The sequence below is a fragment of the Rhipicephalus microplus genome, chromosome X, assembly GCF_043290135.1.
Source record: "Rhipicephalus microplus isolate Deutch F79 chromosome X, USDA_Rmic, whole genome shotgun sequence".
In the NCBI taxonomy this organism is placed as follows: Eukaryota; Metazoa; Arthropoda; class Arachnida; order Ixodida; family Ixodidae; genus Rhipicephalus; species Rhipicephalus microplus.
In genome coordinates, this window is record NC_134710.1 from 332,150,070 (window position 1) to 332,174,856 (window position 24,787).

The 24,787-nt window shown below is 44.3% G+C and overlaps 1 long non-coding RNA gene across 1 annotated transcript; it reads left to right on the plus strand.

Annotated features, from left to right (window-relative positions):
- The first annotated feature begins 693 nt into the window (after positions 1–693).
- Positions 694–24,787, plus strand: LOC142777251 (uncharacterized). Its single transcript, XR_012887991.1, has 3 exons — positions 694–807; positions 23,915–24,041; positions 24,434–24,787. It is a non-coding gene; the product is annotated as an uncharacterized LOC142777251 (long non-coding RNA).

Below are 24,787 nucleotides of genomic sequence, written 5' to 3' on the forward strand. Positions count from 1 at the left end.
ATGACTGGTGGCCAAAGTCAAGGCACGAGCGAAAATGTAACGCCTCACCGCAAAGTACGAATCCCCAACCTCACTCCCCAAAAGGAATATATATATATATATATATATATATATATATATATATATATATATATATGAAGCGGCCTTTGAAACAGGACATGCCTCGTTTATTGTCTGTTGTGCGCTCCGCACTAATGGATGCGCTTCAACTCGCTCGCCTTTCGGTTTTACTGTAACTACATATTGCGAGTAATGTTCTGCACAGTATCGGCCTGGCCAGCGTATCTGTGTTACATGTCAAGAACTGAGAAATGTCGATTAGTCCCCGATGCGCAACGCGCCCACTCAGCAATTGTGGGTGTGTTCCAATTCTTAGCACGTAGACAGGCTACGCAGACTGCTTATAGAAGACAGCACCAAGCTTATGCTGTCCGAATATTCGAACACGCCTGGGCGGCTTTTACGTGACGAAGCGCCACCTCGCATTGAGAAGAGAAAACCAAAATAAATAAACGAAACAGTTCCATTTTCTGGCTTATTTGGTGTTGAAATCTAAAAAAAAAAATAACGTTACTCCCATAGAGCGTCAGGAAAAGCGTTTGCTTGTGTGCAGACGGCCATTCCGGCGAGATCCGATTTATCTGAGTAATTCGCTGAGCCGCTTCTTGTTTAGACAGCAAAGCAGCGTGCATCGTATTTGTCTACGATGTGGTCTTCTCGGAGCTGTACATTTTGCCGGATACGTGAGAATCGGAATGGGGCTTAAGATGACCGCCGTCCATTCAGCAGTGTATTTAGCCGTCTACGGTGAGTATTTAGACACACCCTATATGTGTCCGCATAGCGATTGCGAGGAAAAAATTTGGGCGCGCGTGCTAACTTTGAAGGCGGCTCCGTATCGCAGAGCGCCTGCACACAACGATAAGTGCAAGTTCGATAAATCACGCCGAGTCGGTGTTCAACGATGGCATTGCCAGGGAAGGCCTGTGTGGCATCGACGTACTGCTAGGGGGGTGTAGACTATGCGCTGAGTTACTAAGCTCCAGCTCCCACTGAGATACCCGAGAATCAGATTAAATATTAACTTGAGTTGCTGCACTACGCAATAACTCATGAGCCTATTTGCCTTCCAAGTCCTACATATAACTGAAGCAACAACAAAATAGCCCACTTTGCAGGTTACCTTGAAGAGAAAAAACTGGCGTGTCCGAGGGCAGAGCCACGATGCAGATATTGCAACATAGATTGTAGGATGGAGTCTTAGTTGATTGGGTCTGATAAAATTTGAAACAAGTAGCTATCCAATACACGTTCAAGCATCAAGAGCAAAACTAAGATAGCACGTACAAGGGACGGTTGCTTTAATGAAAAGTGCTGCGGGGTTCCATGAGGACGAGAAGAACGTAACAGGTGTGTACCTACAGTACGTGTCAGCGAACATTAAAGGTCGTTAGCGAGGCTTAACCAGTCTCAAGCTGTTGCACTAGTGCGAAGAAACAACCGCATGCAAGCTTTCATTCGTACTTTCGAGTTTGGCAATACAGTAACTATCTGAGTTGTTTAGTAAGCGCTCCGAACAGCTTCGCACGTATTGGAGTGCATTTCACCACGTCCAGCAATTAGCTCCCTCTATCTCTTTTTTACCCTGACAAACACGCACACAGACGCACATTGCAGTAAGGTCGCGGTAAAGCAACCGCCCTATAGCGTGTGAATATAGTGTACGCGTGAGGAACAAACAGAGCCGTTCACCAGAGCGGCGCCCGCGACGCCTGAGCCGGAGGAATGAGCAGGTAAATTATTAATAACGTTCGCCAGAGCGGCTCTCTTTCTGTCTCTACACTGCAATTCAGACAGGCGTGCTCAGCCGAGCAGCAAAAGGGACGGGGCTCTGGGGATCGCGCCGGCGGATGTCGCAGAAATTTGACCCGGCTCAGGCAAACTGTGATTAAAGTTCACCGGGTTTCGCATAAAAAATGAGCCGCTCTCTCCTTCTGCGATCTGTCTTCTTACTTCGTGTGGACACGGTGGTGCTTCCCTTGAGAGGAGCGCACCTGATATCGGTCTTTGTTGGCGATGGACAAGGGAAAAAAAGGCAATATGGCCTGACTGCGCGTCAGCTCTTCGTTTTATTGTCTCTTGCTTCGTTTCCTTTTTGTAGTTGTCGCAATATATAAAATTAATAGGTAGAGTGCTGAGAAGGCAGTTTCCCTCTCCGCTGGCTTTTTTTTCTTCTCTTGTGTTCGCTTATAACTCGGTCGTTCATCGAGGCCTTCGCCGATCGCATTACGCGAACTTTTGTTCATAGAGAACAAGCTTCTTCATTGCGTCGCACTCACTGCTCTAATCTGGTAATTGATTGTGTTACGTGGCTAACTAGCCATATTATTGTGAACGCTAATGCTATGCAGACGAGAAGCTTTGAATTCGAAGGAATTCCAAGTTTTGTTTCAATTTATGCGATGGATCAACGCATGCACGACGAAAATGAATTAGAGAGGACGAGAGGTTGAATCGACAGTGGCTTTCCATTCTTGATTATTCTGCCCCTTTCGGCCTGTCACTTTCACAGTAACGTGACAGGCGTTCGGATCGGCAAGCATTACCTGTATCGAAGAACAGTACTTCAGAAGACAAAATAATTCACGAAGCTTCCCCCGCTCGTAAGTCAGACAAGCTGGAAGGCAAGCCGACGGATATGCAAGGAAAGACACAAGAAAGACTCCCACCACGCTTTCTAACAAGCGCGGGATTATTTGTACCTCCTTTTGCTGATTTCCGGTGTTTTTTGCTTGTACAATGTGTACCCAATGACGCCAACATGAAACACGTCGCCTTTAAATTGATATGAATGGTTGCCTTCGCCAACGTCTCCATTATTTAGTATGGCTAATTTTAGTCTAGCACGAGAGCGTTGTGTTAGTACGGGCTCATACCTGCTGTACTATCATAACGTATTCAAACAAAAATACCGTTTTATACGCTATGCAACATGGCTTTAGAAAATGTTTATCAATGATTACTCAATTTTTAGGAATAAAAGACAACTTTGTGTATATATTTACCTAAAATTTTCTAGCTGAAACTATTTTTGTTCATTTTTAAAATGCTTTTGACCATGCCATGCACCACAAAATAATCGAGAAGATGAGGTCTATTTGATTTGCAGACAGTATTGTGGAATGGATAGCAGCATATCTTTCGAACCAAACTCACTACGTTTCTATAAATACTTATGACTCTCGTGAACTCGAAGTTCCGGCAGCACACACCTTTCCGGCAGGAGTGCCGAAAAGATGTGTGCTGGGACCACTATCATTTTTCATTTACAATAATGATATCGCTGATTTCGTAGAAAAGAGAGTAAAATTACGGCTCTTTGCCGGTGAATTGGTTATTTACACTTATGTGCAGATAGTTTATGATCAGTTCAAATTAAATTATTCACTTAACTGATCGGTGTGACAGGTGGGACATGGAAGTCAACGATAACAAAACTAAATGCATGACCATAGCTCATAAAAATACAATGTTTAGTTTCGATTATAGACTTATGGGTTACGATTTAGTAGTGACAGACTCGGTAAATATCTGTGAGTGATTTTTACAAGAGACATGAAATGGCAATGAGGGCTGCAGCGCGAGCACGAAGGTGCTAGAAGAAAAGTGAAACGAAAAGCGAGGCAAGGAAAGCAAAGAGGACAACACGAGCGCTGTAGCCCTTATTACCATGAATTCCAACCAACTAGCCCAAATAGCCGTTCTTCTTCAATACACGAAATGGCATGTTCACGCTGAAAACATTTGCACAAAGGCCTTCCGAACACTGGGTTTTTTCTTGCGAAGAAAGCTGTCTGCAGCTTCATCACATGTCAAATCAACCAAATATCAAATTTTAGTGAGGCCGACTGTTGAGCATGATGGTATCGTGCGGAGCGCACACCAAAAAGATGTTATATAACAACTAGAAAGTATACAAAATAAAGCATCAAGATTCATATATTCGAAGTATTCTCGATAACAGAGCGCAAGTGCACCAAGAAATTAAGCAGCATTGCCTACCCTTGCGTGTTGACGTGTTGCGGCTGCAATGAAGCTTTTTTAAGCTTTATCACGACCACACAATATAAACAAACAATATTACGTGCAGACACTCCTCCGTCATATCATCAGAACTTGTCACAATACACATCAGGCCACATCAGACCAAATGCGACATGTTTAAATAATCGTTTTTTTTGGGCTATAGAAACTTGAAACGCATCACCAAATGAAATTAATAAATGTCAATCGGTGGATGAACTTATTGCGAAAATGCAATAACTTCTTGATTGTACATGGGCGTGTACTTCATAAGGTAAATGTTGGCAGGAGCTTGTGTAAGTTTATGAGGTTTCTTGATGTGCGATGCCACTCTTGCCATTTTTCTTTCGGGTGATTTTGTTGATCTATTATTGAAGCATTCTCTAGTAAAGCATATTTTTTGTTTTGTTTTGTTGTTCCCATGCCCATTTATACTTTTTAATTATTTCTTGTATGGACCTCAAAGGCTTACAGTTTTGTTCAATAAAGAAAGAAAATAAATAATAAAAAGTTGCGTAAGTGCATGTGGGGGTTCGCACACAGACAAACATCCAGACAGACACACACACAAACAGACGCACACACTCACACACACAAAATAATTCTGCCAATCATTATGCAGGAAAAGTGCTTAGTAACAGCGGCTGGCTAAAGTTAAAGAAACCTGCGAAGGAAGAGAATGAAGAACATGCCCACCATTTTCGGATGTAGAGCCCCACATATTGTAATTACGATTAATATTCCAAAAAAACCTAAGTCAGCTGAACAAGAAGCCTTGGAACATATTGCCACGTTGTGACAGTGATAAAGCGAACAGGCAACCCGCCAGCTAGAGATCAAAATTATTTGTTGGTAGCTTGCACGTCACTTCATGGGCACACAACTTGACTCATGGCTGTTAGAGTACGTCCATGGCAGTATAATCACGTGGTAGTTAACTAGTGGCTGTGTGTTAACGCCGTCGCTGGTAGGTAATTAGGCCTCTGCGCTTGAATGTCCGAGGTGCCAGCCTGCTATGAACTGATAACTACCGAGATATCACATAGTTCGCGTCCCACCATGTATCGGTACTCCAACGTAGCTGTTTTGGTGACGTCAGCGCACGTCATCGATTGTGCCAAACTTCTGCACAGACTCAAAAGGAACCTTTCACAATACAAGTAAGTACAGCCGGCCAATACATTACCTATCACGCACAGCGACCACTTTTTTGTCTGTCAGCGAGATATCTATAAAACAAACTTGCCAAAAAATATGGCTGGTCCCCCAATATAGAAATCAGTATAACACGAATGGGAAACGTGTCTTTACATAGGTATAGTTGAGCGTTTATTGTGCATTGTTTCAGCAACAGAAAGAAGTTGCAAACTCATGCTAATCACAGCAAGCAGCTCAAAACTTTCAGCGCACACCTCAAGCAGAAAGCACGCCCGAAGTTAATATACTGCAGGACGAGCGCGGACTAATGACTGTCACAGCTCGAAACTTACAGCGCACAATTCAAACAGAAACAAACACGCACGAAATGAGTACACAAGTATACACAGAACAAGCACAAACAACTCTCACAATGTGTCATCAGCGCGCTCCTTTCGCCAACGCGGTCGTGGCAGCGATCGAAGTGACCTTCGTCCACTCCCGAATTACGAGTCTTACAAGCGCACGCGCAGGAGAAACCACGCTCCGTGGAGGTGGCGCTTAGTGGAGGCGAACACATTTAGAACGCGTCCAACGTGATCCCGTCGCACTGTCTTGCTATTGATAACAAAAGCACCGTTATGTTTTTCTAGCTACGAGGATTGCCAAATGGCGTATGGCGTATTTCGCGACATCGTGCGTTTTGTGGCGTATTCATTAGCGCCACGCGCTGCGAAACGAGAGGTTGCTGGTTCGACTACGCATAACAGATTGTTTCCTTCTCCTTTTTTAAATACGATAGTGTTTCTCGGGGTAGCCAAACGCAAAAATTTGGTCTGTCTGTCTGTCGGTCTGTCTGTCTTTGCCTTTTAGTCAAATGAAAAGACTCAAGTGCGGCCTCATCCGCAGCGTCCACCAATATTGCTCAGGTTTCTGCGTTCATACTCGTGTACTTGTCGATTAAAAAGCAATTATTGCGAATATCTGAGGCACAATATGAACACATCAATGTTCTGCAATATGTTTCTCCATACTAGAAAAGGCACAAGAAGTAATTCTTAGAGCTGTAGCGTTTATCATGGTGTGCTAACAATGTTATATTATGCACGAAAAGGCGACCTTCCTACGCTTTGCTAAGACGATGTGGTGTTGCCACGTACCTTGAAATCTCCAAAATATGGCCTCCAAGATTAGGCGCTCACGCTGTGCGCGCGCCTTTAGTCTTCCGAGATTACCGCGAGATGGCGCTCATGTCTCACGCAGTGCCTCTAAAATCCCCATTAACAATTTTCTCTCAAAACATAAAAAAATAAATGTTTTATTCATGCTTTCGAGACTGAAGACTATCGTCTTTCGACGACATTCGCAGTCGAACATGCAGATACGGGGCCACTTTTTTTCTTGATTGATTGATTTGTGGGATTTAACGTCCCGAAACCACCAAATGATTATGAGAGACGCCGTAGTGGAGGGCTCCGGAAATTTAGACCACCCGGGGTTCTTTAAAGTGCACCCAAATCTGAACACACGGGCCTACAACATTTCCGCCTCCATCGGAAATGCAGCCGCCGCAGCCGGAACTTGAACCCGCTACCTGCGGGTCAGCAGCCGAGTACCTTAGCCACTAGACCACCGCGGCGGGGCCACTGTTTTTTTGTAATCAGTTACTTTTAATTATTACATCATATCCGTGACGGAAATACGTCAGTGGAGCTGTGGTGGACCACGGCGCAAAACACTTTCTCATTTAAAATAGTTTTGTGCGCACGTGCTTTGAAAGCATGCACTTGTCCTCACCCTTTTTGGAACTTGGTTGTGTCATAAGGCAAAGATACACAGAAAAAAGAAACTGCTCTTTGAGCGCGGATCATGGCTGCAGTTTCCGTGATCCCCGCACAAAGAGCAGTTTTTTTGTGATAGTATTGTAGAGTTCGAACCATCAATTATAACTGTTATAAACGCATATTGCAGCGCTATAACAAGTAATGAGCCATCAAAAAAAAGAACAAATGAAATAAATGGCTTATGCCTTCAAAGACATAAAACTAGGCATAGACATTGCCCACACGAAACCTGCAGTGTTTTCGGATCTTTTTTCTTGAGTTTTTTTAGTTCACAAAGGGAACAAACAATTCTATGTTACGACACGGAAAATCTGATCAATGCGGTATTCACTCGAATATGGTGCGAGATTTTTTCGTCCACATTTTCGGTGTCCTAAGTCGACCGTGGCATTACTATCGAATTCAAAACTGTTGCTCTTTTTCTTTTCCATGTTGTTCTTTTTTCTGGACCCAATGAAAAGTTCCCCCTCGCGTTACAGTCGTGGTTGCGTTTGGTCGCGAGGTACATTTGAGGGAATATGGTATGTACTCCCTATATTAAAACTGGGCACTGTAAAACACTTTCTACTCCCTCAAGAGACACCTAAAGGAACTTTGCACCCACAATGAAGATTGTTGAAATCTCCGGCAGCACATGCCTCCCCTGCCTCTTCCACACTGAGTTTCCTTAGTTTGACAGGAGGTGGTTTTCATGTCACGCTGAAGCGATGGGTATACATTTGGTTTCCCTTGTGACTTTTGCGCTATACAAAAATGCATCTGAATACACTATGTTTTTTTTGCAGATATTGCCCGAACGCGTTTGTCCGTTTACCTACTGCGTCTCTGTCAGTCTTTCCTACAGCTCCCTCCCATTCAATCATAACTGATCTTGTTTTCTTTTACTTTTGCTGTTAATAGGAGCGTCAACCCCTCAAGGCTTGTCGTCATGGTATTTCAACATTAGATGCCCGTGGAGCCGGCTATGTATACCTTATTTAAAAGTGCGCACGAGGCATCAGAGACACGCGTGGCGCCTTAGTTTGACAGCTGTCGTTCCGGTGAAGACGAACTTGTGTCCGAGGTGACACCTGCATAGGAGGAAAAAAGCCGGAAACTTTTGTCTTTCTTGGTTTGTTTTTGTTTCTGGTACTATAGCAGTACGGCACCTGGGAAGATTTACATGAAACAAAAAATGAAGGCCGAGTTCGCTGGCAGTTTTGTCTCCTTGCTTCTTATAAGCTGTCAGGTGTTGCGGCCAGTAAGTGCATGGGCTGTGCGAAGGACGAGTGCAATGGTGAAAAAGCATCATAAAATCGTTTAGAGTTAAACAGCAAGAAAAAGAAATCCAGTATTAAATTTTCTCTAGCAATGGAGACATCTTAAACATTCTTTCACGCTCTATGAAAGTAGCCGTAAAAATCCATGAAACGCAAATAAAATGTGTAACGCTGTCAGCAGGCCAGGGAGTTTGAGAGGTGGCTTCGAGCGCTTGGCAGGTGATACACGGTACGCCTGCTATTGGGCTTTCAAACTTTTGACATAAAATTTAGCGCCGTCATGGTAGACAGCACGCTTAAAACACACCTAGGACCGTAAATATGCCACCTGTTCATCGCTTTTTTCTTGGAAAATGCACCTCATGCCATATGCACAAATAGAAAGAAAAAGAGTGACAGAGGAGGGAGCGGCAGTAGAGGCAGGCAGGCCAACCAGACGCAAGTTCAGTTTGCTGTCCTGCACAGGGCGAAAATGATGGGGTAGAAAAAATAAAGAATTTTAGAACAGAATAAAATATTTACTGTTGCACTAAAAGGAAGAAGCAATGAATGTGTCAGTAACATTTTGGAATATTTTACGCAGAAGGCTAGTATTTTAAATATCAATACTAGCTGTGGTAGACATGCGCTTGTCAAGTAACCAAGTTTCCTGTGGCGCGGACACAGTAGATTACCACAACAAGGCTCGTGCGTAATCACGGCGTTGATATACGAAGTGAATCTACCTGTCAACTCATTTAGATCCGATCTCACGGAACTATACAAAAGCTGTTGTAAGAGAATACAGCCGCTCCCGGTAAACCTTTGGCACCGTTTTTTTCGTGTTGATAGCGCCGCGCGTAGAAGCTCCCGCCCGCTGCGAGGACACAGGGCGCGCCCTGGTTGTTGCCGCAATACACGGCAACCACATAAGACCCTCCTCCGCTTGTTCGCTGGCGAGATAAGTGCGCGCGCAGACGAGCCCGGCTGGAAAGGCGGTGTTTGCTGCGCAGAAAGAGGAGACTAGCGCATCCTTCCTTGTATATATAGTGGTTGTTGCTAACAACATGGTGCTACTTCCAGTTCTGAACTTCTCTATGTCGACCAAAGTTCTTCTCCAAGGCATCACTTTAGCCAATCTTTCCACCCTTGATGAATGTTCGATTTGTTCTTTTACCCCTGACACTAAGACCATCGTGAAACCTGTCATCACGTCGCAATATAAGGCGTTCCTCGAAAAAATGATATCCAGTGACCTCTTACCATTCCAAGTTGCAGTGCTCCGGGGTGTTCTATTTTCTTACCTGGATATCTTTGACGTCGACGACCGTCCCTTGGGCCGCACAAGTGCCGTAACCCACCATATCGACACCGGTGACGCCATTCCAGTCCACAAACGCCTTTATTGCGTGTCACATGCTGAGCGCCAAGTTATACAGACGGAGGTCGAAAAAATGCTGAGTAAAGACGTCATTGAGCCTTCATCGAGTCCTTGGGCATCCCCTGTGGTCTTAGTTAAAAAGAAGGACACCACCTGTCGCTTTTGCGTCGACTATCGCCACCTGAATCGGATCACCAAGAAGAACGTTTATACTTTACCCCACACCAATTATGCGCTCGACTGCCTCCACGGCGCCAACTATTTCTCGTCCCTCGACCTTCGATGCGGATACTGGCAAATTTCGGTCGACGACCACGACCGCGAGAAGACAGCATTCATCACACCCGACGGCCTTTACCAATTCATGGTCATGCCTTTTGGGTTGTGCAATGCCCCGGCTACTTTTGAGCGTAAGATGTACTCTCTTCTTCGCGGTTTCAAATGGTTGACCTGCCTTTGCTATCTGAATGACGTAATCATTTTCTCGCCCTCCTTTGAAAGCCACCTGTTTCGTCTCTCTGCAATTTTTGACGTTTTTCGTTGCGCTGGTCTCCAACTCAATTCGTCGAAATGCTCATTTGGACGCCGGCAGATTGAAATACTCGGCCACCTTGTTGACACCACTGGTGTTCAACCCGACCCTGACAAAGTCCGTGCAGTCCGAGAATTCCCGGTTCCGCGTTCCACACAAGAAGTTCGCAGTTTTATTGGGCTCTGCTCATACTTCCGCCGCTTTGTCTTCAAGTTCGCGGATATTGCTAGGCCCCTCACGGATCTCCTCAAAAAGAATGTGGCCTTTTCTTGGGGAAAAGACCAAGAACATTCCTTCGCGTCACTAATTACCGCCCTCACGTCACCACCTGTGTTGGCTCATTTTGATCCAGCGGCTCGAACAGAGCTTCGCACCAATGCAAGCGGCCATGGCATTGGTGCTGTACTCGCTCAGATACAGAATGGCACCAACCGTGTGATAGCCTACGCTAGCCGCCTTTTGTCGCAAGCGGAACAAAATTATTCCATCACTGAGCGGGAATGCTTAGCCCTCGTTTGGGCTATTGTGAAACTCCGTCCGTACTTATACGGACGTCCGTTCGCAGCCATCACGGACCATCATGCGCTTTGCTGGCTGTCGACGCTTAAGGACCCTACAGGAAGACTCGGCCGATGGGCACTTCGATTACAGGAGTACACGTTCTCGGTTGTTTACAAATCTGGAAAGCTGCACAGCGATGCTGACTGCTTATCCCGGCACCCCGTTGATCCACCTAGCTCCACTGATTTAGAATCCGATGCCTGCGTTTTAGCCATCACTGACTTTCTGAACGTGGCCGACGAACAGCACCAAGATCCATCGCTCCTCACCATCATTGACCACCTTCAATCGCGTTATGCTGACCCTTCTCTTAGCAGATACCTACTTCAAGCCAACGTTTTGTACCGCCACAACTTACACCCCGACGGCGCGGAACTTTTACTCGTCGTACCGCATCGCCTGCGAAAGGATGTTCTGCGACAATTCCACGACGCTCCAACTTCTGGACATCTAGTAGTCTCCAGAACTTATGACCGCATTTGACGACGAGTATTCTGGAAGGGCCTCTACCGCTCTGTTCGTCGTTACGTCGCATCATGCGACCTCTGCCAGCGCCGAAAGAAGCCTACGACTCCTCCTGCCGGTCTTCTTCAACCTACTGAAGTTCCAGCCGAGCCATGTTATCGAGTGGGGTTGGACTTGCTAGGTCCCTTTTCTACTTCTACAACTGGAAATAAATGAATTGCAGTGGCCACAGACTATGCCACTTGGTATGCAATCACTCGAGCGCTACCAACCAGCTGCGCAACCAACGTTGCCAACTTCCTGCTGTACGAGATTATTCTCCAGCATGGCGCTCCGTCTCACCTGCTAACAAACCGTGGTCGCTACTTTCTATCTCGTGTGGTTGATGATCTACTCCGATCTTGTGCTACCCGTCACAACTTCACCACATCTTACCACACTCAGAATAACGGCCTTACGGAGCGCATAAACCGCACATTGACACACATGCTTGCCATGTACGTATCTACCGACCACACTGATTGGGACATAGCTCTTCCGTTTGTAACCTTCGCCTATAACTCGTTGCGTCATGAAACAGCGGGCTACTCCCCTTTTTATCTACTCTTCGGACGCCATCCCTTACTGCCATTCGACACACTGCTTTCAACAGACCACCCATCCTCCACTTCGTACGCTCAGGATGCGATCCCCCGGGCCCCCATGGCACGCGCGGTAGCGCGTGCTCGGTTATCGTCGTCGCAGACAGCACAGAATTCCCTTTATGACCGTCGACATTGAGATGCCATTTTTTCTGCGGGATCTCTTGTTCTCCTGTGGCTCCCATCTCGACGTGTTGGCCTCTGCGAGAAACTACTATCGCGATACGCTGGGCCCTACCGAGTCATTCGTTAGGTCACACCTGTGACCTACGAGATTGCCGCTACCACAAACTCATCAGCTGCTGCACCCAGAACGGAAGTAGTCCACGTTTCTCGTCTCAAGCCCTACAATGCCAACTCGCTCATTTAACAGGCACTGAGACGGTGCCTTACGGGCCGGGGTGATGATACGTGTATGTAACTGTCGCACCGACACAGCTGAATTGGCACCCAAATGAAGAAGACGACAACGTGGTTGTTGTGGGTTGGACTCTCGAGCTTCTCCCGTTGGCTTGCTTGACTGTGTGCTCTCTAAGCCGTTAGCAAGACATATACGTGAAGGACGACGCCCACGGTGACAACGGCAGAAAGCAACCAAGACTGTTCGCAATAAAGGAGAAAAAGAAAAAACGTTTGCCCCAATTCCGCATGTTACACTTCATAAGTCGTCGACAGACGATAGTCTTGCGTCTGGAGAGAGTGAACAAAACCTTTATTTGATGATCTGCGCAAGAAAATTGGTGAATGGTATTCTGGAGGCACTGCGTTAGTGCCTCGAGCGTGTAGCGGAGGTGAACGAGCGCATAGAACCATGTTAGACACGAGCGCCATCTGGCAGTTCGAAAGCGAAGGAAGACGTGCGTGCTCTCGGAGAAAGATGCGCCCCTGTCTCGGAAGTGATAAGGTGTATAATGCAAAGAGACGGGCAGGTGCCAGCACCAGGTCGTCTTAGAAAAGCGTTGGAAGCACTTACCTTTTTGAGTATCGTGTTGCACTGTCAGAGCAGCGTGATAAACACTACGGTCCTCAGAATTACTTGTGCGTGTCTTCTATAGTATAAAGGCACACATACAAAACATCGACGTGTTGTTATGGTGCGTCAGATATGCGCAATAATTGCTTTTTAATTGACACTTGCACAAGTATGAACGCTGAATTTTGAGCAATATTGCTGGGCGCTGCAGGCGAGGTTGGCCGTTTGGTGCCGTTTGCGGTATCGGCAAGGGCGGACAAACAGACAAAAGAACAGACAGACAGACAGGTCAAAATTTTTTCATCGAATGTCCTCAAGAAAGACTACCGACATTAAAAATGAGCACTGGCGCTTCACCCGAGCTTGCGTTTTGGCACAACGGTTTGTCACTGAGGCCTGCAGAAGTAGGCTGCTGAGCTTTGAGTATGTATCTTTGGCATGGTGTGGTGCTTCGCTTTTGACGGAAAAATCTGCAATGTCTACGAAGACATAAGTGACTACTTAGAGGTGGACGCCGCTCGTCAAACGCTTTCTAAAGTAGCGCAACAGTTCTTGAGGGCATCAGTGGACAATAGTCGTAATAAAGGTAGGTCACGACGTCAAATTACTAGGGAAGCCGTAGTGGTTTATTGATGTAATACAATGCATGGAAGTCTCGCATTTTGCAGTACATCGATACTGCTATTGGAGATTTTTTCAATAGGCGCACTCAAGGCATGGAAGCACTGGATATAGGGTGTCTTGAATCTGTAATGTACGTACTTGTAGAAGGTGGTGTCGCCGTCATACTGAAAAGCATGTGAAGAAATCACCTCTATCAGTGAATGGACTATGAGGGCGATCTGCTTACCTTCGCTGTGTGGTTTACCTGCTAGAAATATAAAGTTCAGGGTCGCAGTTCCTTGAAAATGAAGTTCCTAATAGTTTCCGCAGAAGGTTTGTTTAATGGCTGACAGTTTTTACCCTTTTTTCTCGTTTCTCACGTGGCCATCGGCACTTGGTTTTGCTACACTGAAAATGGACAATCTCTTCCTTTCCCCTCAATTTCCCTACCACCTTGTAGGAAGGAAAAGCCGGTGAAACTTCGTTAGCTTGACTTTTTCTCTCTTTCTTGAAGAGTACAGTCCTAGATCCAATAGTTACTACATCCATAGAGCCTTCATACCTACCTTCTTCACTTCTTAATACAGTCTCCTCAGCCACGGATGACAAAAGAGGTGGAGAATCAGGGTGTGGCAAGCGCGTAGTTGATACTGTGGTATTCACTGCAGTCGACGAATATAATCGATTACAGGGACGCTCTCCTGCACCACCGTGACCGGCGCTGTTTCTCTGCTGTCAGCATATGAACGAGATAAATGGCCTACCTGCTTCAGTAAATGGCAATTTCTTGTGTAACGGAGACAAACTCGCTCGATGAGGCATTATAAGATCCAAAGCCACAAGTACGCTTCAGGCCGAGGCCGAGTTTTGCCGAGATCAGCTGTGAAAGGAATGTAGCAGTTAAAGTATCCCTTTACGTTTCAGCGCAAACCATTCACATGTCACAGTCTCATGCGTTTCCTGCAATGAAGTGGTATTGGTACGAAAATTGGAACATGGAGAAATATGCGTCAAACAGTACTTCGAGAAGCTTAAGATGTAATAAATGTCTCAAGTCATAATTCTTTAGTTGTGAGTTGGTTACAGAATGAAACGTGCATATCTTTTTTCGTGTTTTTTCTTGCGTTTTTGTGCCTACAGCACGCAGTACACTTTAATATTTTACTTTATTTTTTAGTTCGTATGTGGCGAGTGCATGCTGCGCTGTGGCCAAGTGGTCAAAACAATGCCAAAGTTTATAGTAAAGAAGCCGACCGAAAAGAAGACGCAGAGGTACAGATCTTGCAGAGAGAAGATGAAAACTGAGAAAAAATAGTAATGGTGACCGTATTGCCTTTATGATTCCAGCTGTCACGAAGGCATTACAGTTACAGTCACCACTACTCTGTTTGTCTTCTCCCCAGTGTTGCCAGGTCTGACGAGATGGCGTAGCCAAAAGCCCAAAAAACTGAAGTCCATACCTGGCAAAAAATATTTGCAGCCCGATATAGCGATTGTTATTTCCAGTTTTATTTGGACTTACATTTTGACATTGGACTACTACAATCCCTTTAAGTACAACCCCTCCTTAGTTTATCAAGAAGCTTCTGTGGGAAAACGTAAAAATATTGATACTCAGGCGCTTTATTTAGCATCACCTTACGTTATTTGAAAAAAAGGAAAAAAAAACTAAATTTAGCAAGCTGATTTTCTGGGCACATTCCTCACAGTGGGTATGTGCCAGAGTTGACAGGCCACAAACAAACAAACAGCCCATTGTTTTCGAAAAGTGACCTTCCTATGTCTAACCATGCAGTAACATAAAGCAAAGCAGAATCAAGAATTAGTTTTTGTGTTTTCCTAGTCAGATTTTGTTATCATAGGCACTAGCCTTTGCAGCCTTCGAAGTGAATATTTATTTTTATGCAGAATTAAGTTTACCGTTGCTAAATAAAAAAAATACTCACTTTTACATCAACAGCTTATTGTTGGAGCGCCAGTGAAGAATAGAGCAGTGGAAGTGGTTGACAAGAATCATTGGCGAGGTTTTACGTCTCAAAATAATATGATTATGAGAAAAAGTGGTGGAGGTCTCCGGAAATCACGACCACCTAGGGTTGTCAACGGTCACGTTATCCAAGCCCTCAGGTCTTTGTATCTTTTTGATTCAAGGAAATACAGTCCCCGTGGCCTGATTTTTATCCCGCGACCTTTGGTCAGAAGTCAAAAACGCTAATAAGTAGCCTATCATGGTGGGAAATGCGACAGATAACGAATACAATTATTTTGGCAAAACTTCATCCAGGTAAAGCAGTTGTCACCTAAAACACGAGTGGGAGCACAGACGCTGAGCTTTTATATTGCATGAAACGCGTGAGCCCATTATATATGACCACAGACAGGTGCTTCATTTATCATTCTTTGCAGCTGATGCACTCGAACTTGTGTAGGTGATACAGGCTACACAATTGTCGTGTCGCGCTTGAAATATGATTACAAGATTAAGCGCTAGGGAATTGAATAAATTGCAAAAGGTTCTCATAAATAACGGCCCGCTAGTCCATACATCTGTACACAGTCAACTCCTTGTCCTCGGATGTGGAATTGCGGCCTGAAATTGCCTGGTTCAAGTGCTTATGGCTCCCGGAGAGGCGTTACGCTGTCGCCAAGTGAAAAATGTTATTACATCAATGGTGCTCGTCACACAATTTTTCGTTCGCTTATAGGCGGCAAAGCATGCGGATTCCTTGTTAATTTTACCACTGTCGGCTCCTTCAAGGTCAAATGTGAAGGTATGTTTATAGAGTACTTTATGCATACCGGCGCGGCGGTGGACAACTGTGCGTGACCCGAGTTGTGATCTCATAACAGCTTTCGCTGTAAAACACCTGCACGATCGTGTGTCACGCTGTGAGGAAGGGCTTGGGAATAATTCTGACCTGTTGGTGCGTGTTCACGGGCCCCTGAATATATGTACTCGGCAATTCTTGAATTTCACCCCAATCCTTATGAGACCACAGGGCACCGAAATCGAACCCACTTCCTGGAGTTTAGCAGCGCGACTCCGTAGCCACTAAGCGACAAAGGTGGATTACAGAAATGCACCACTTCACTTGCTTGATGAAGAATAGTTCCCATCTCCTACACCTTCTAAATAATAAATCAGTAAACATATCGGGACGCAAGGGTCATTGGAATAATAAATACGTAAACATAAGCCCTGTATACGCTTACATGTTGGAGTACGATTTCAATTCATGCGGTGGCATTCAACAGGGATCAAATACTATGGTGACAAATAATTGTTGTCTGGGTTATCGTACGAGTGATCGTTGCATCAATGCATTGATGATTTTGGATTTTGAAATTAAGAAATATTAGCCCACTCCGGATTGAAACAAAGCGCTAGTGTTACATGTTCATTTTCCTTGGTGATCAAGACTGGCTCTAATGAATATAATTAAAGGGGCAATCGCAAGCTGTCCCTGAAACAGAGAGATAGCGGCTTATTGGGTCCCAGATCTAGCAAAACGACGAGGAACGCTGTCTGCGTAACGGCTCGCGATCAGCGCTTTCTATGGACCCTTTCACTGTTTACACAGGCTCTTAGTGACAACTGGTTTTGTATGCCAATGTGCCTTAATAGCATCGGTGAGCAAGAAGAGCTTTAGAAAATGGTACGCAGATTTTACAAACTTTTTTTCCCTTGGCAAAATATATTCAGATAAATGTGTTTTTTTTAGCTACACAGATGTTATAAGAGACTTCCTTGAACTTTCCGTATGGATCTTTATGAAACTTTCCGTATGGATCTTTATCCGTATGGATCTTTATCTGTCCATATAGATCTTTATCTTTAGCCTCATAAAAAAGTTGAAGACGTATTTTCAGTTTCGCCGTTGGGTGCTGGTAAATGAGCCGACCGGTAGTTCTTTGAGGTACAACGCTTGAAACCTTGAAACCATCTGTAGAGATTCGAAGTGAGCGTCGGGGAAGCGAGGAAACACTGAGAGCTGATCACGGCTGCGGTAAGCGCGGGCTCACCAAATATCTACGCTCTGCTATGGCACATAAGTTGTCTTACAGCCTTGCCTCAGTTTTCTTTCCACGAAGGCAACTCGTGGTGGCTGCAAGGACCGCCTCAAGTGCGAAAACACAAGTTCAGTCGCACGCACTTGATAGTTAATCCCAGTGACTTTATCTTGAAGGTTTGAAGTCTTTTTTTCTTTAGCTGCAGGGACCCATTTCCCCGCCTTCTTCGGATCTCGAGGAAACCTGTGAAAAGCTACGTGATCGCGACGGAAAGTGCTGCGGTAGCCATATGCCGGGCAGCTATTCGTCCTCGAGAGTCCACTTCGACCCCGCAGAAACACAAGTAGTGAATGCCAGAGGGCGAAAATTATTAACCAGAAGAAGAGAACGATGCGAGAAACCCTACGAACAGGCACAACTGATGGTTCTTTAGGCAAGGAATGTCAGCAGAAACGACGCACAATTTGGAAGCTAACAGGTTGAACCAACACTGAGCGGCCGCGGCCGCCCGGTTAGATGCCGCCACTGACGTCACCGCCCCGCATGTCTCTCTCTCGCTTGCTCCACCCCTGCGCTCAGCGCGCTCCAAGCGGCATTCCCTCGGCCAAAATTTGCTCGCTTATACCATTGTTATTTATTCAAAATTTGCGAAACAATACCGTCATAGGCATGTAAGAGGTTTCGCGAATGCATAACTGCTTCAGTGTCCCTTCAAGGGCAGACATGGCTCCAATGCTTTGCTGATGCTAAGCGTTATCTCTCATGTAAATCACACCAAGGAATAGAGGAGGCGATGATCACACAAAGCTGATAATGGACCCCGCGCGCAGAAGGCCGATGTCCTCGATTTTTTTCTTGAATTTAAATCTCCTCTGCTTTCGGTTCTACGTTAGCAACATTTTCATCAATCCATTGGACCGACTGTCCATCTTGTAGATAAAATCTCGCCCTCTACCGAGCGTTCATTCTTTTATTTTCATTTTCTTATATAAAAAGCCACAACGTTGCCTGCGTAAGTCATTACAACTTACCCACTGTGGTGGGCGCTCCCTGCGGCGACCTTTGCTGCACCTGACTTGATCACTGCGCAGAAAATGAAGCACATCAAAAGGCCGTAAAGACGATTTTTTTGCCCTTTTATTCCATGTCGGCGTTATTGGACTTCCCGCTGGGATCCCACCGAATACATGTCCTGGCGGGGGCACCCATAGTCCTCTGCACTGACGAGGTTCTTTATCTGAGAGCTAAATGGTAGCAAGACGCGCGATGAAACATATATTACACATATTTTTTTTTGTTGTTCAGGCTTATTGCGTCTCTCGAGCTTCTCTTTTTCTCACTTGTGAAACCACATGGTAGCAGGAGTACTGCGAAAACGATAATGTGGCAAGACATTCTTTTAATATTCTTTCCGAGGCACCATGTGACCTTTGCTGAGAAAAGTCTTTCGAAGACGAAACAGTGTCAGTCTCCTCTCTGCCGATCTTCTCATTATGATCACGCATGTTTTTTTTCATTGTTGTTATTTATTCTCTGCGTCTTCGTGACTTTCAATAATGATGAGAGCCCCGCAATCTCGAGCTGACAGATTACACCTAATAAAGAGAAGCGCAGCGCAAGGTTTTTACATTGAGTAAGCACAAAAGGAGGGTGAATGTGTGCCTCTTACGGGGGTCGGACAACGCGCTGAAGAAATAACGCAGTCACACACAAAGAGCAATTCAAACAAGGTGCGTTTTAAGTGGCTTGTACAAGATGGTCTCATTCAAGGGTATAACAGTCAATTTCTTTCATAAATAAAGAATAAATCATTGAGAAAAAACTCAAATAACTGTCACGAAGGTAACGAGAAAGAGATTACTCTAGAGTAAAAATTTAAAGAAACGAAAAAGAAAAGGCTCGTTCTAAGCGGCCCATTTTGGTGCTTGATTCTGTTCCGTGCCTTTGCAATCTGTCGGGCAAATGAACCGCGGGAGGTCTCATACGCATTGTTGCATTGCCAAGGACGAAAGACACCTATTGCTCAAATTTGTCGCAATACTCTGAAAATCAGAGAGAGGGGGGAAAAACGTGAGATGGTAAGGACATTCTGATACTAATAGCTACATTTTGGCAATCTAATAACGGAGTGAAAAGAATGAAATTAAGAAAAATAGAAAGGAAGAGAGAAGGGGTGAGAGAGAAAGAAAGGATACGTCTAGCATTATCGCGCCATGATTCTGCTGCCCCCAATTTCTCAATCATGAAAGGCCTTTTTTGTATATTTCAGAAGTATATTTCAGAAGTATTTTTCCGAAGACCTTCCCGCACTACTAAAAAATAATCCTAGTAAATTCTGGAAAACGATAGGTCAACGTAGCTTGAGTAATGATATTTCAATACATAACGCTTACAACATTTCATCCCCGGATGCTGACATTCCCATTAAACTAAACACGTTTTTTACATCTGTTTTTACCAAAGAAGATAAATCCAGCATCCCTTACATCCACGATTTCGATTACCACCACATGGCACCTGTTAACATTACACTTAAGGGCTTTGTACATTTGATCAATAACCTTACACTGTCCTCGTCCTCCGGTGTCGACAAAATAAATTCTAAAATACTAAAGAATACCATTTTAGTTTCCAGCGTCATCTTACTTCAGATCTATAGACAGTCATTATCAACAAGCTAACTACCCACAGATTCGAAAATAGGAAAGGTAGTACCCGTTTTCAAAAGTAAGCATTCGCACGAAAATTACCACCCCATCTCACTAAAATGCATTTGCTGCAAGATGCTGGAACACATTATCGCATCGCATATATACGATCACCTAGAATCGAATCACTTCTTCTTCCCAAACCAGCATGGATTTCGAAAAGGCTTCTCCTGTGAGTCACAGTTGTTTGATTTCACTACTGACCTTCATTACAGCATGAACGCTAACTTACAAATAGATTTCACCTTTCTAGACTTTTCTAAGGCATTCGATCGCATAGCACATTGCCGACTAATATCAAAACTTTATGCGCTTAAATTAGATCCGCTAACCTTGTCATGGGTAGAAAACTTTCTCTCTAACCGCCAGCAGTTCACCGTTGTTAATAATTACTTCTCTCCTCCTTCCGATGTCACATTAGAGGTACCGCAAGGTAGCATCCTTGGTCCTTTACTATTCCTAATTTACATTAATGACCTGACGAATAATATATCATCTAGTATACGTGTATTTGCTGACGACTGCATTGTTTATCGCTCTATAAAAAGTGTGGATGACCACCAATTCCTCCAAAGTGACCGGGATCGCATCAACAACTGATGTCAAACATGGCTAATGACTGTTGACATTTCAAAATGTAAAATTATGTCATTTACCCGTAAATCAGCTTGTTCGCTTTTTCCTTACAACATCAGTAACAACAGATTGGCTAGAAGCACAGGGTACAAGTATCTAGGCGTTCACCTCACACAAAATCTTTCCTGGGTCGACCATATAACTACCATTTCTGCTAATGCTTCAAGATCATTGGGGTATCTTCCTCCCAACCTAAAATCCACTACTCCTCACGTACGTAAACTAGCCTACCAAGCATTTGTCCGGCCCAAGTTAGAGTACGCATCATCCATTTGGTCACCTCACCAAAGATATTTTTTACAGAAGTTAGAAGCTATTCAGAACAGGGCTTGTCGTTTTATCACGCGGAATTATAACAACTTGTCAAGTGTAACCCAGCTAAAGCTCGAACTTTCACTCCATCCATTAGCAATTCGTCGTGACATGGCACTTTTCTCTTTCTTTCATAAATATACCTATGCCACTCGATCACCGCTAGCGCAATTACAACTTTCCTCTCACTTATCGCACAGGTTGCACAATGACTTCAGCTACACCCGCCTCTACGGCACCACTTACGCTTTTAACTACTCGTCACTCCCGCGTGCCTTACGACTGTGGAATGATCTTCCAAACAGCATCACCTTCCAGCGTAATCACAATAAATTTCGCGAGCATCTTCTCAACCAATTCACTGATAATGCTTAGCTGGTCCACTTACTCCCGGGTTTCATGTATCCCCTTTTTCTTTTTATTTTCATCATCACAGTGAAGCTGTTGTTGAAAGTTTTGTTCATTAACCCAAACAAGCACGGTAAACTGCGTAGTCTGTTTCACTACGCTTCATTTTGCTCTGTCCAACACGCTATTGCATTTCTTTTACATGTTTTAAACTTACCTATTCATGTGGAATACATACAACTACTTCTGTACTTGGATATATTTTTGCTGTTGTTGACGTACTACATTGTTCTTACTGACTTGTTACTGTTACTGACCCAATTTGTTATTACTTTGTATCGACCCCCCTTACACAATGCCTCTGCGAGGCCTGTAAGGTACTTGTAAATAAATAAATACATATCTTGTTGGCATGTGCTGGTTGTATTCGCAAACTCTTGGAGCTACCATTTCGGGAGAATTCAACGGCAAAATTATATTGAGCTTGTATGTTATATTACAATGTACTGACCCAGCTTTCCTGATAATGTGATGGAACTTTGTAAACTCATACTTCAACTGATGCGTTTCGCAAACGCTGTCCTTGAATGGAGGCGCGCGACATATGCGTCGCAGCTCGACAGCCCACCCATTCCGAGTGCAGTGTTTCTGCCACGCACTATCGATATCTCGTACTTTCTCTGTTTTCCAATGTTAAAAGCTGCCTCGGCAGCCTCTACGCCATCCCAGTTTGGGCCACATCATTGCCCTTGAACAGCTTTCACAACTAGTGGTACGCTCTATGGTACACTTTATTGTAGTTTGAATTGTCTATATCAGGAATTTTGCACACGCCATCCGAGAAACTCTCGCTAGTGACTCAGCCCACAGATGACTGCTTTCGTCCCCAATATTTCCTTTAATATTCCTGAGCCACACAGATATACTAGTGTCAAGCATATTCTATATGGGCCCCTCATCTGGTCATCACTTTTTAAAACATTACCGTGGAACATCACCTCTTAACATAGCCGTAGAAAAGAACAGGTTATAATTATGGATTCGCGTCTAGATTTCTGTCATTATGGTGATCATTATCGATAGGTTGCCCAAACCGTGACGGCAAAGCGCCTCCAAAAATGACCAATATTTAAAATATAACGAAGTCTTTCTTTTAAATCACAACGCAAGCAGAAATTTTGTACGAAACTCGACAATATAGCGCCAACCATTTTCCCTCGCTCCGGCACATCAGAGCACTAAGTTTCACAACCGCGGCCCACTAATTGATTGGAGTTCGAGACCCCTGTTTTATATATTTGCTTGAAAAAAACATAGTTTTCCTAACAGCGTTTTTTTTTGTCAAATTCTTGCGTTTTTAATTATCACTGATAATATATAGATTCGACACTACAGCTTCCCACATACAGCGGCTTCCCATTGTACATAGTATATAGAGCCCGTATACAGGCGTATACAGGCAGTATACAGGCAGTACCGGTGAGCGGTGTTTTTGGTATTTTTCTGTATCACTGCTGCCAATTTATCGGACGTGTTTAGGCACTGGCACGGAAGACTGGCCTGTGTAACTAGGCCTTCACCTTCACAAAGTGGTAACCACATGTTGGATGTGAATCTTCTGGGCCGAGTGCGCTCTCGAATTTGCGCAATTTTATTTTTCAAATGGTCCAATGGACGTTCTAACCGGCCCTGACTCAAGTTAAAAGTGTACCCCGTATACACGCGTCCAGGTTTGTCCACGCTACGGAAATATACCTTTACAAAAAAATGGCATTTTGTTCCTGCTAGAATTTACTTATCTTTACTTTGAATACTGCTTTATTATGTGAATACCTGGTATTATGTGATACACTCCCTGTAATTACCTCAAGCACGAGGTTGACAGTAACAAGTAAATAAAATGAATAAAAGAAAAATCTTCATGACAGCTATGACGTCTTCCATTAACGAGATACAGGCTGGTTTTGTCGTTTTTCTAGCTGCAATAAAAATTGTGAATCCTACGCAAACTAAAAGGCCAAGCACGCGTTCAGGTGGCCTTTTGTCCATGTCCTGTTAGTGGAGGCTTAACAAACACAGAATTACTATAACGTGCCGAGGCACCTAGTGTGATCAACATTAGGTAACACTGTGTATTCTTCTTCCATGAAAGACTTCTTTGCCCGTTGTTTATTTTAGAAGGCAGTAAATATATTGGAAATGAACGAATTATAGCAGAGTGTGTATTGTGTTCAATGAATGTGGTGTTGCTGTATAACTGTGCTTGTTATCTTTGTTATATGAATGCCTTCAGTATCTGGCTTCAGGGGGAGGTCAGTACTTTTTTCCAAGTACACCTGGCAGTTTCTTTCTTTGAAATGATTTTTGTTTGGCCTGTAAAACTAGTGCGTATGCATGTATATATGCTAAAAAAATTATGTGTCCACGAAAACTCTTTGCAGAAAATTGAGGCGTTGTGGCACAAACACTTAAGCTGAAGGGATAGAATGGCCGTTCTATTGGCAGCTGCATTCTTTTCTCGGATCACTGCCAATCAACGACAGTGACCTGGTCGAGGAAAATTTGGAGGTAATCAGCTGTTTTCACCATTACGCTACATCTAGTAACATGTGTTTGCTAATAGCCAACTTGGCGTGTGTTCTCAGTATGCTATACAATATTGCATGTGATGTTGCTAGAGCGTCACAGTTAAAATTGATCAAGCAGGCCATCGAAAATGTCATTGTTTATTGCCTTAACACCAAACATTTACCACATTACAATCACCAAATAGCAATAGAGGCTGCAATTCGTTATATTCAAGCTCATGCATATGGCCACAGTATATTTCATTTAAAATAATCCATATATTTTACCGATTGCTGTAACAAGTCCATGTCCAATCAAAGACATTTCTTGCTAACGAGCTGTAAACAAGTGCACTCTTGTTAATACATGTTTTATTTTCCTGTCGTGCACAGGTGCCAGTAGTTGACAAAGCACCAGCAGACAGTGGGGTTGTGGCTGTACTTGACACAGAGGAGAGTGAAACCACTGTGAGACCTGACCCTGAAACCAGCGTGAATGAGAATTCCGTAGCGTACACCCAAGGAAAGCAGCAGGCCCTAGTACTAGCAGTACAAGCGGCAGCACAAACCGCGAATGGAAAGTAAAAAGCACCCAGCAAGCGCAGTGCTGCACGACCTCCTGGAACTTCATGAAAAAGCCGAAAAACGTGCGGCCAAGGTGGCCAGTGACAGCTCGCAGCTCAGGAAAGTGCTTCTTTACCTACAAAAATAATACAATGTCTTCCAGAAAGGCATGCTTAAAATGAT